The 10,833-nt window shown below is 44.6% G+C and overlaps 2 non-coding genes across 2 annotated transcripts; both read right to left on the bottom strand.

Moving 5' to 3' along the window:
- Nucleotides 1–1,262: 1,262 nt before the first annotated feature.
- Nucleotides 1,263–1,453, bottom strand: LOC140280788 (U2 spliceosomal RNA). Its single transcript, XR_011909709.1, has one exon. It is a non-coding gene; the product is annotated as a U2 spliceosomal RNA (small nuclear RNA).
- Nucleotides 1,454–1,769: 316 nt separating this feature from the next.
- Nucleotides 1,770–1,883, bottom strand: LOC140280712 (U5 spliceosomal RNA). Its single transcript, XR_011909643.1, has one exon. It is a non-coding gene; the product is annotated as a U5 spliceosomal RNA (small nuclear RNA).
- Between the last annotated feature and the right edge of the window lie 8,950 nt (nt 1,884–10,833).

The raw sequence follows: 10,833 nt of genomic DNA, 5'->3' as shown, positions 1-10,833 counted from the left end.
CAAGTGCCCTGGGAGTCAAGACGTGCTCACAGGTGGGTGAAGTCGCGAGCAGCGGAGAGAGGCCACGCCGCCCCCCCCCATCGGGAGAAGCACAGGCAGGCCAGGCGACAGCAAGTCCAAGATCCAGGCCCAATCATTACCACACACACTTTCATGTCCCATACATCCACACGTCCTCCCTCCCTCGACTCCGCTGGGGTGTAGTGCAGCGGGCACACCAGGGGGCCAGCAGCCCCCCAGCCACCACAGACCCCAAACCAGCAGAACAATTAATTAATCCTCCTGGCCCCTCCCGCCCCGAGCAGCAACCAGGAAGCAGGGGTGTGCGAAGAAGACCCCTCCCCTCACCCTTCTGGCTCTTCAATATTTTCTAATAGTGAGCAATTAAAATTGAGGGGCAGCCAAACTTGTAGAACTGGGAGCGTGGCCCTCTGGGCAGCCTACATACCCAAAGAGCCCCGCCCACCAGATGCCACTCAGTGTAACCACCCCCCAAGACCTAATGTGTGTGTGTGAGTGTGTTTGATAAGTAGTAATGTCTAAGGTGTAATTAAAACAGGGGTGGGAACTGCAGAGGGCAACTACTGCAGAGTCCACTACACCCCACCGAACACACACGCCCCCAAAACCCTTCATGTGTGAGTGTGTGCTGTGTACAGGAGCCAGAAGGGAGAGGGGTATGGGGATATACACTGGGGGCAGCCAGGGACTGGCTGCAATAGGCATCCCCGCTACCAGGGAGCCAACACAGGACAGGAGGGCCTGATGTCCACCAGGCTCGGGGCCTGCAGCGACCATATTCTGGGAGCTACTGTACCCCCAGAAGGTACCCATCCCGCCCCACCCCACTCAACCCAACCCCACTCCGGAGGACCTCTACAAAAAACAAACAAACAACAACAAAAAACAAACAAACAAACCACCCGGTCACACCAGTCGCAGCAGCCCGGGCCTGAGACCCACCATCACCCAGGCCCCCCCAGGCCCCCCCTCAACAGGTGCGCTCTTGTGAAAAAGCAAACAGCGGCAGCAACAAAAACACAACGGGAACACCGTATTGAGGCTTTGTTCTGACCGCTCATTTGGTATGGCGTTTCTTTCAAGCAATTCTCCCGGTTAGCCCGCACTCGGCTCGCTCCCAGAGCCGTGTTAAAGTCTACTTCGCATTCACTCTCTTTTCTCCGCAGACTAAAAGAAAGTTTCATCTTGGGCTCCCTGAAACTTGCATCCTGCACCGCTGTTTGCTTTTTCACAAGAGTAGAGAAGAGCGCACCGTTCCCAGCGGCACTGCAGTACGGGGTCAATGCTTGGAGTGAACGGAGCAAGCTAATTTTTCAACTCCTATTGCTAAAAATCCATTTAATATGTAGTCCTCGTAGAGAGGACATATCAGATATTAAACTGATAAGAACAGATACTACACTTGATCTTAGCCAAAAGGCCGAGAAGCGACAACTGTCCACTGTTTCACGTCCGAGGGCCCTTCCTGGCACAATGCGCACTTGTCCGCTAACACCCCTGTTCTTTTTATGGCCATAGGTGGCCAGAGTGTCACTTTGCACCTCCGCCCACCTGCTGCACTGAGCACTCTTCAGCCCTTTTAAATGGTATAACTTTGCACTCCCGCACGCTCCAGCAAGCACCATTCAAGCAACAACTTTGCACTCCAGCTTCGAACATCGGCACAGTCGCAACAAGTAAGGCGACTCTACTCAGAGAAGTCACTCTGCACAGTAACAAGATTTCTTTTGCACAGACAGAAAGGGCTTCACCCGCAAAGGTAAAGCCTGCCAAAAATAGAAACAACTCATTAGTGCTGCTCTCCACAGATGTCTTTAGTAAAAGGCGAAAGACTTGTACGTTATGAAGAGAAACCAGAGTACGATTATCCGTCACTGCATCAGGCTAGTTGGCATAGCCACCTTCCCCATGGTGAGCTTTGCTTGGTTGAGACGCTTTCCCCCCCCCCCCCCCCCCACCCCCTTGCTCCTCGGCTGACCAAGTAGGAACAATCGGGCCCTATATGATGGCTGCCTTGTCTTTTACTCTGTGCAAAAGACAAGGCAGCAACAAAAACACCACGGGAAAACCGTATTGAGGCTTTGTTCTGACCGCTCATTCGGTGTCGCGTTTCTTTCAAGCAATTCTCCCGGTTAGCCCACACTCGGCTCGCTCCCAGAGCCGTGTTAAAGTCTACTTCGCATTCACTCTCTTTTCTCAGCAGACTCTTGGGATTTTATCTATAAAATGAATTCCTTCACTCAAACTATGTTAAAACTGCTTTGTCCTTCATATTTACCATGTCTAGAAAGATTTAAACAAAAAAAAACAACGTTGTACTTTGCAGTAAAAGAAAGAGCAAATCTAAAGTTTCAGGAATCCGAGAATAAGCTTACTTTCATGAGTTCTTCACGATTCCGGATTTTGCTGTAAAATGAATTCCTTCACTCAAACTAAATTAAAACTGCTAAACCGCTAATCTGTTACATGTAAGGCAGATGTCAAATTCACCGAAATAGGATCTAAGGGTATTCGGCCAATCGAGCTGTAGCAGCTTTGGTAAAAGAGTATAAGTTGAAGAGTTTGTGAATAAAGGTGTGCGCACACATAGTGAGCTGTAGGAAAATAGGCAGGGAGCAATGCCGGCTGGGGTATATGTTCTTGTATGTTGTCTGACTGTTTGATTTGAATGTGTTGTGTAAGTGTCCTGTTGAATGTTACATGTTTGGGCTTTGACACTTCACTGTGGTTGTTAACTGTGTGGTGTGTCCTGAAATGTTATAGGTTTGGGCTGTGTGACATGCTTAATGCTTGTCAGTAGCTACCCACTTATTCATATATAGCAACTGACAACATAAGAAGTCTGGACATACTTTGATAGTAGTTGTAGAAGTATCCTTATTGATAATAGATAAACTAATTCATAGTGATAGAACAATAGATGAACAGGTGCCTGCATATGTCTCACGAAAATAAAATGGGTGTATGATTGCTGACGGCAGAGCAATACTGCCAAACTTATGAGTTCTTGTGGCAAACTTGATTCAGTGTCTTGACGTGTATACGCTGTTTCGCTGACTTGATTGTCACAAGAAACAAAGTGTGTTTGATAAGATCCGACCATTTTATTACGGGAGGATCAGTATGTATGGATTCTGATGTGACTGATAAACCCATTCGTATCGTAAGCATAATCTAATACGTGAGACAACGCCCTGGCACACAATCAAAAAAAAAAGAGAGAGCGGTTTTGTGTCCCCACAGTCCATAATGTAGAAAAGAGAGAAAAAAAGCCTTTCTGATTTGGTGTGTGTAATCACAGTGCAGAGTGTAGAGAAAAGAGAGAAAAGAAAGCCGTTTTGGTGTCACGGGTGTTGTGACTTACACACACACATTTCTGAATTGAGAAAGGAAATTATTTTAGAGGAAGCACTAGAGTTTAGATCCCACATTTGTTGATAGGCATTCATTTATTTCTTCACTTCTGATGAAGTTTCAACAATAAACAACAAACTTTGTATTATGAGAAAGAACCAGACTCATTCTTCAGGAATCCGAAAATAAGCTCTATTTTACGAGTTATGCACGAATTCGGATTCTCCAATAAAACGAATTCCTTAACTCTAACCAAGTTAAGACTGCTTTGTCCTTCATATTTATTCATGTCTAATCAAGTTTCAACGATAAACAACGTTGTACTTTGTAGAATGAGAAAGAACTTCTTCAGCAATAAGCATCTCTCGACATATGACGAAATACAGATTTTGCTATAAAATTAATTCCTTCTATCAGCCTGACTTAAAACTGTTTGTCCTCCTTATTTATCCACTTCAAATCAAGTTTCAACAATTAAAAAAATTTTGTAGTTTGAGACAAAACAACTTCATCTTAAGCAATCAGTAGGGTAAGAAAGGGTAAGAAAAGGTGCAAATGCCAACCATACATCACTAAAAGGTGGAGCGGAAGTATTCGGCTGCAAGTAGGTGCGAATGCCTGACAATGTATGATTAAAAGAGGGAGCGGAGGTTTTCGGCTGCAAGGTCTGAATGTCCAACCATAATTTGTAAAAACTGGGGAAGAAAAGGCTCGAAAGCCCGACTATACACCATCAAAAGCGGGAGCGGAGGTGTTCGGCTGCAAGTAGGTGTGAATGTTCGACCATAATTTGTAAAAAGCGGGTAAGAAAAGGTTCGAATGCCCGACTATATATTAACCAAAGCAGGAGGAGAGGTCTTCGGATACGAGTGGGTGAGAATTTACAACCATAATCTATAAAATGCGGTGAAAAAAAAGGTGTGAATACCCCATAGAACACTAAAAGGTAGAGCGGAAGTGTTCGGCTGCAAGAAGGTGTGAATGTCTGACCATAGTTTGTAAAAAGCGGGTAAGAAAAGGTTCGAATGCCCGAACATACACCATCAAAGGAGGGAGCGGAGGTGTTCCGCTGTAAGAAGGTGTGAATGTCCGACCATAGTTGGCAAAAAGCAGGTAAGAAAAGGTTAAAATACCCGATTGTACACAATCAATAGCGGGAGCAGAGTTGTTCCACTACTAAAAGGTGTGAAAGTCCGACCATGGTTTGTAAAAAGCGGGTAAGAAAAGGTGTGAATGCCCGACAATGTATGATCAAAAGAGGGAGAGGAGGTTTTCGGCTGAAACAAGGTCTGAATGTCCATCCATATTTTGTAAAAATCTGGGAAGAAAAGGCTCGAAAGCCCGACTATACACCTTCAACAGCTGGAGCGGAGGTGTTCAGCTGCAAGAAGGTCTGAATGTCCATCAATAATTGCTAGAAAACATGGAAGAGAATTTTCAAATATCAAACCGCACATGATCATAAGCGGGAGAGGAGGTGTTCAAATGCAAGAAGGTGTGAATGTCCACCCATAATTACTGCAAAATGGGTAAGAAAAGGTACGAATGCCCAACCATACATGATCCTAACAGGGAGCGGAGGTGTTTGGCTGCGACAAGGTGTGTATGTACACCCATAATTAATGAAAAGCGGGCAACAAGTAGGTTTGAATACCCATCATCAAAAGCAGGAGTGGATGTGTTCGGCTACAAGAAGGTTTGAATGTCTGACCATAGTTTGTAAAAAGCGGGTAAGAAAAGGTTCGAATGCCCGAACATACACCATCAAAGGAGGGAGCGGAGGTGTTCCGCTGTAAGAAGGTGTGAATGTCCAATCATAATTGGCAAAAAGCAGGTAAGAAAAGGTTAAAATACCCTATTGTACACAATCAATAGCGGGAGCAGAGTTGTTCCGCTACTAAAAGGTGTGAAAGTCCGACCAGGAATTGTAAAAAGCGAGTAAGAAAAGGTGCGAATGCCCGACAATGTATGATCAAAAAAGGGAGCGGAGGTTTTCGGCTGAAAGAAGGTCTGAATGTCCAACCATAATTTGTAAAAATCGGGGAAGAAAAGGCTCGAAAGCCCGACTATACACCATCAACAGCTGGAGCGGAGGTGTTCAGCTGCAAGAAGGTCTGAATGTCCATCAATAATTGCTAGAAAACATGGAAGAGAATTTTCGAATATCAAACCGCACATGATCATAAGCGGGAGAGGAGGTGTTAAAATGCAAAAAGGTGTGAATATCCACCCATAATTACTGCAAAATGGGTAAGAAAAGGTACGAATGCCCAACCATACATCATCAAAAGCAGGAGTGGATGTGTTCGGCTACAAGAAGGTTTTAATGTCCGACCATAGTTTGTAAAAAACGGGTAAGAAAAGGTTTGAATGCCCGAACATACACCATCAAAAGAGGGAGCGGAGGTGTTCCACTGTAAGAAGGTGTGAATGTCTGACCATAGTTGGTAAAAAGCGGGTAAGAAAAGGTGAAAATACCCGACTGTACACAATCAATAGCGGGAGCGGAGTTGTTCGGCTACTAAAAGGTGTGAAAGTCCGACCCTGGTTTGTAAAAAGCGGGTAAGAGAAGGTGCGAATGCCCGACAATGTATGATCAAAAGAGGGAGCGGAGGTTTTCGGCTGCAAGAAGGTCTGAATGTCCAACAATAATTTTGTAAAAACCGGGGAAGAAAAGGCTCGAAAGCCCGACTATACATCATCAAAAGCGGGAGCGGAGGTGTTCAGCTGCAAGAAGGTCTGAATGTCCATCAATAATTGCTAGAAAAAATGAAAGAAAATTTTCGAATATCAAACCACACATCATCATAAGCGGGAGAGGAGGTGTTCAGCTGCAAGAAGGTGTGAATGTCCGACCATAGTTTGTAAAAAATGGGTAAGAAAAGGTGCGAATGCTAAACCATACATCATCAAAAGCAGGAGTGGATGTGTTCGGCTAAAAGAAGGTTTGAATGTCCGACCATAGTTCGTAAAATGCGGGTAAGAAAAGGTTCGAATGCCCGAACATACACCATCAAAAGAGGGAGCGGAGGTGTTCCGCTGTAAGACGGTGTGAATGTCCAACAATGTATGATCAAAAAAGGGAGCGGAGGTTTTCGGCTGAAAGAAGGTCTGAATGTCCATCCATAATTTGTAAAAATCGGGGAAGAAAAGGCTCGAAAGCCCGACTATACACCATCAACAGCTGGAGCGGAGGTGTTCAGCTGCAAGAAGGTCTGAATGTCCATCAATAATTGCTAGAAAACATGGAAGAGAATTTTCGAATATCAAACCGCACATGATCATAAGCGGGAGAGGAGGTGTTAAAATGCAAAAAGGTGTGAATATCCACCCATAATTACTGCAAAATGGGTAAGAAAAGGTACGAATGCCCAACCATACATCATCAAAAGCAGGAGTGGATGTGTTCGGCTACAAGAAGGTTTTAATGTCCGACCATAGTTTGTAAAAAACGGGTAAGAAAAGGTTTGAATGCCCGAACATACATCATCATAAGCGGGAGAGGAGGTGTTCAGCTGCAAGAAGGTGTGAATGTCCGACCATAGTTTGTAAAAAATGGGTAAGAAAAGGTGCGAATGCTCAACCATACATCATCAAAAGCAGGAGTGGATGTGTTCGGCTAAAAGAAGGTTTGAATGTCCGACCATAGTTCGTAAAATGCGGGTAAGAAAAGGTTCGAATGCCCGAACATACACCATCAAAAGAGGGAGCGGAGGTGTTCCGCTGTAAGACGGTGTGAATGTCCAACAATGTATGATCAAAAAAGGGAGCGGAGGTTTTCGGCTGAAAGAAGGTCTGAATGTCCATCCATAATTTGTAAAAATCGGGGAAGAAAAGGCTCGAAAGCCCGACTATACACCATCAACAGCTGGAGCGGAGGTGTTCAGCTGCAAGAAGGTCTGAATGTCCATCAATAATTGCTAGAAAACATGGAAGAGAATTTTCGAATATCAAACCGCACATGATCATAAGCGGGAGAGGAGGTGTTAAAATGCAAAAAGGTGTGAATATCCACCCATAATTACTGCAAAATGGGTAAGAAAAGGTAGGAATGCCCAACCATACATCATCAAAAGCAGGAGTGGATGTGTTCGGCTACAAGAAGGTTTTAATGTCCGACCATAGTTTGTAAAAAACGGGTAAGAAAAGGTTTGAATGCCCGAACATACACCATCAAAAGAGGGAGCGGAGGTGTTCCATTGTAAGAAGGTGTGAATGTCTGACCATAGTTGGTAAAAAGCGGGTAAGAAAAGGTGAAAATACCCGACTGTACACAATCAATAGCGGGAGCGGAGTTGTTCGGCTACTAAAAGGTGTGAAAGTCCGACCCTGGTTTGTAAAAAGCGGGTAAGAGAAGGTACGAATGCCCGACAATGTATGATCAAAAGAGGGAGCGGAGGTTTTCGGCTGCAAGAAGGTCTGAATGTCCAACAATAATTTTGTAAAAACCGGGGAAGAAAAGGCTCGAAAGCCCGACTATACATCATCAAAAGCGGGAGCGGAGGTGTTCAGCTGCAAGAAGGTCTGAATGTCCATCAATAATTGCTAGAAAAAATGAAAGAAAATTTTCGAATATCAAACCACACATCATCATAAGCGGGAGAGGAGGTGTTCAGCTGCAAGAAGGTGTGAATGTCCGACCATAGTTTGTAAAAAATGGGTAAGAAAAGGTGCGAATGCTCAACCATACATCATCAAAAGCAGGAGTGGATGTGTTCGGCTAAAAGAAGGTTTGAATGTCCGACCATAGTTCGTAAAATGCGGGTAAGAAAAGGTTCGAATGCCCGAACATACACCATCAAAAGAGGGAGCGGAGGTGTTCCGCTGTAAGACGGTGTGAATGTCCAACAATAGTTGGTATAAAGCGGCTAAGAAAAGGTTAAAATACCCGACTGTACACAATCAATAGCGGGAGCGGAGTTGTTCGGCTACAAGAAGGTGTGAAAGTCCGACCATGGTTTGTAAAAAGTGGGTAAGAAAAGGTTCGAATGCCCAAATATATACCATCAAAAGCGGAAGCGGAGGTGTTCGGCTGCAAGAAGGTGTGAATGTCCGACCAAAGTTTGTAAAAAGCAGTGAAGAAAAGTTTCGAATATCCAACCAAACATAATCAAAAGCGGGAGCGGAAGTGTTCGGCTGTGAGTAGGTGTGAATGTCAAACCATAATTGCTGAAAAATGTGTTAGAAAAGACTAGAATGCCGGACCATACATCATCAAAAGCGGGAAAAGTGGTGTTCGGCTGCAAGTAGGTGTGAATGTCCAGCAATAATTACTCACAAACCGGTAAGAAAAGGTAGTATTGCCAGACCATACATTATCAAAACAGGGAGCGGAGGTGGTTCAGCTGCAAGGTGTGAATGTCTGACTAAAGTTTATAAAAAGCGGGTAAGACAAGGTGCGAATGCCTGACAATGTATGATCAAATGAGGGAGCGGAGGTTTTCGGCTGCAAGGTCTGAATGTACAACCATAATTTGTAAAAACTGGGGAAGAAAAGGCTCGAAAGCCCGACTATACACCATCAAAAGCGGGAGCGGAGGTGTTCGGCTGCAAGTAGGTGTGAATGTTCGACCATAATTTGTAAAAAGCGGGTAAGAAAAGGTTTGAATGCCCGACTATATATTAACAAAAGCAGGAGGAGAGGTCTTCGGATAAGAGTGGGTGAGAATTTCCAACCATAATCAATAAAATGCGGTGAAAAAAAAGGTGTGAATACCCCATAGAACACTAAAAGGTGGAGCAGAAGTGTTCGGCTGCAAGAAGGTGTGACTGTTCGACTATATTTGGTGAAAAGCAGGTGAAGCAAGGTCTGAATGCCCAACCTTACATCATCAAAAACGAGATCAGAGGTGTTTGGCTGCAAGAAGGCCATAGTTTGCCAAAAGCGGGTAAGCTGCGAATGACCGACTAAATATCAACAAAAGTGGGGGCGGAGGTCTTCGGATGCAAGTGGGTGTGAATATCCCACCATACAAGTATGGTGGAGAGGAAGCTGTGAATGGCCGACCATAGTAAAAAGCGGGTGAGAAAAGGTGCGAATGTCCAATCATACATGATCAAAACAGGGAGCGGAGGTGTTTGGCTGCGACAAGGTGTGTATGTCCACCCATAATTAATGAAAAGCGGGCAACAAGTAGGTTTGAATACCCATCATCAAAAGCAGGAGTGGATGTGTTCGGCTACAAGAAGGTTTGAATGTCTGACCATAGTTTGTAAAAAGCGGGTAAGAAAAGGTTCGAGTGCCCGAACATACACCATCAAAAGAGGGAGCGGAGGTGTTCCGCTGTAAGACGGTGTGAATGTCCAACAATAGTTGGTAAAAAGCGGGTAAGAAAAGGTTAAAATACCCGACTGTACACAATCAATAGCGGGAGCGGAGTTGTTCGGCTACAAGAAGGTGTGAAAGTCCGACCATGGTTTGTAAAAAGCGGGTAAGAAAAGGTGCGAATGCCCGACAATGTATGATCAAAAGAGGGAGTGGAGGTTTTCGGCTGCAAGAAGGTCTGAATGTCCAACCATAATTTGTAAAAACCGGGGAAGAAAAGGCTCGAAAGCCCGACTATACACCATCAAAAGTGGGAGCGGAGGTGTTCAGCTTCAAGACGGTGTTCAGCTTCAAGACGGTCTGAATGTCCATCAATAATTGCTAGAAAACATGAAAGAAAATTTTCGAATATCAAACTGCACATGATCATAAGCAGGAGAGGAGGTGTTCAGCTGCAAGAAGGTGTGAATGTCTACCCATAATTACTGAAAAATGGGTAAGAAAAGGTGCGAATGCCTAACCATACATCATCAAAAGAGGGAGCGGAGGTGTTCCGCTGTAAGACGGTGTGAATGTCCGACCATAGATGGTAAAAAGCGGGTAAGAAAAGGTTAAATTACCCGACTGTACACAATCAAAAGAGGGAGCGGAGTTGTTCAGCTAAGAGAAGGTGTGAAAGTCCGACCTTGGTTTGTAAAAAGCGGGTAAGAAAAGGTTCGTATGCCCGAATATACACCATCAAAAGCGGTAGCGGAGGTGTTCGGCTGCAAGATATTGTGAACGTCCGACCAAAGTTTGTAAAAAGCAGTTAAGAAAAGGTTTGAATATCTAACCAAACATAAGAATGAGTCTTTTCCGCTGTAGAATGCCCGACTATAGACCATCAAATGCGGGAGCGGAGGTGTTCGGCTCTGAGTAGGTGTGAATGTCCGACCATAATTGCTGAAGAATGTGTTAGAAAAGGTAAGAATGCTGGACCATACATCATCATAAGCGGTAGAGGTGGTGTTCGGCTGCAAAAAGGTGTGACTGTTCGACTAAAGTTTGTAAAAAGTGGGTAAGACAAGGTGCGAATGCCTGACAATGTATGATCAAAAGCGGGAGCGGAGGTGTTCAGCTGCAAGAAGGTCTACATGTCCATCAATAATTGCTAGAAAACATGAAAGAAACTTTTCGAAAATCAAACCGCACAT

This window comes from Leuresthes tenuis, unplaced genomic scaffold (genome assembly GCF_036924035.1).
Source record: "Leuresthes tenuis unplaced genomic scaffold, fLeuTen1.0.hap1 SCAF_21, whole genome shotgun sequence".
NCBI classification, from domain to species: Eukaryota; Metazoa; Chordata; class Actinopteri; order Atheriniformes; family Atherinopsidae; genus Leuresthes; species Leuresthes tenuis.
The sequence above is the reverse complement of the archived record's forward strand: the minus strand, read 5'-3'. Positions and strand labels throughout refer to the sequence as shown.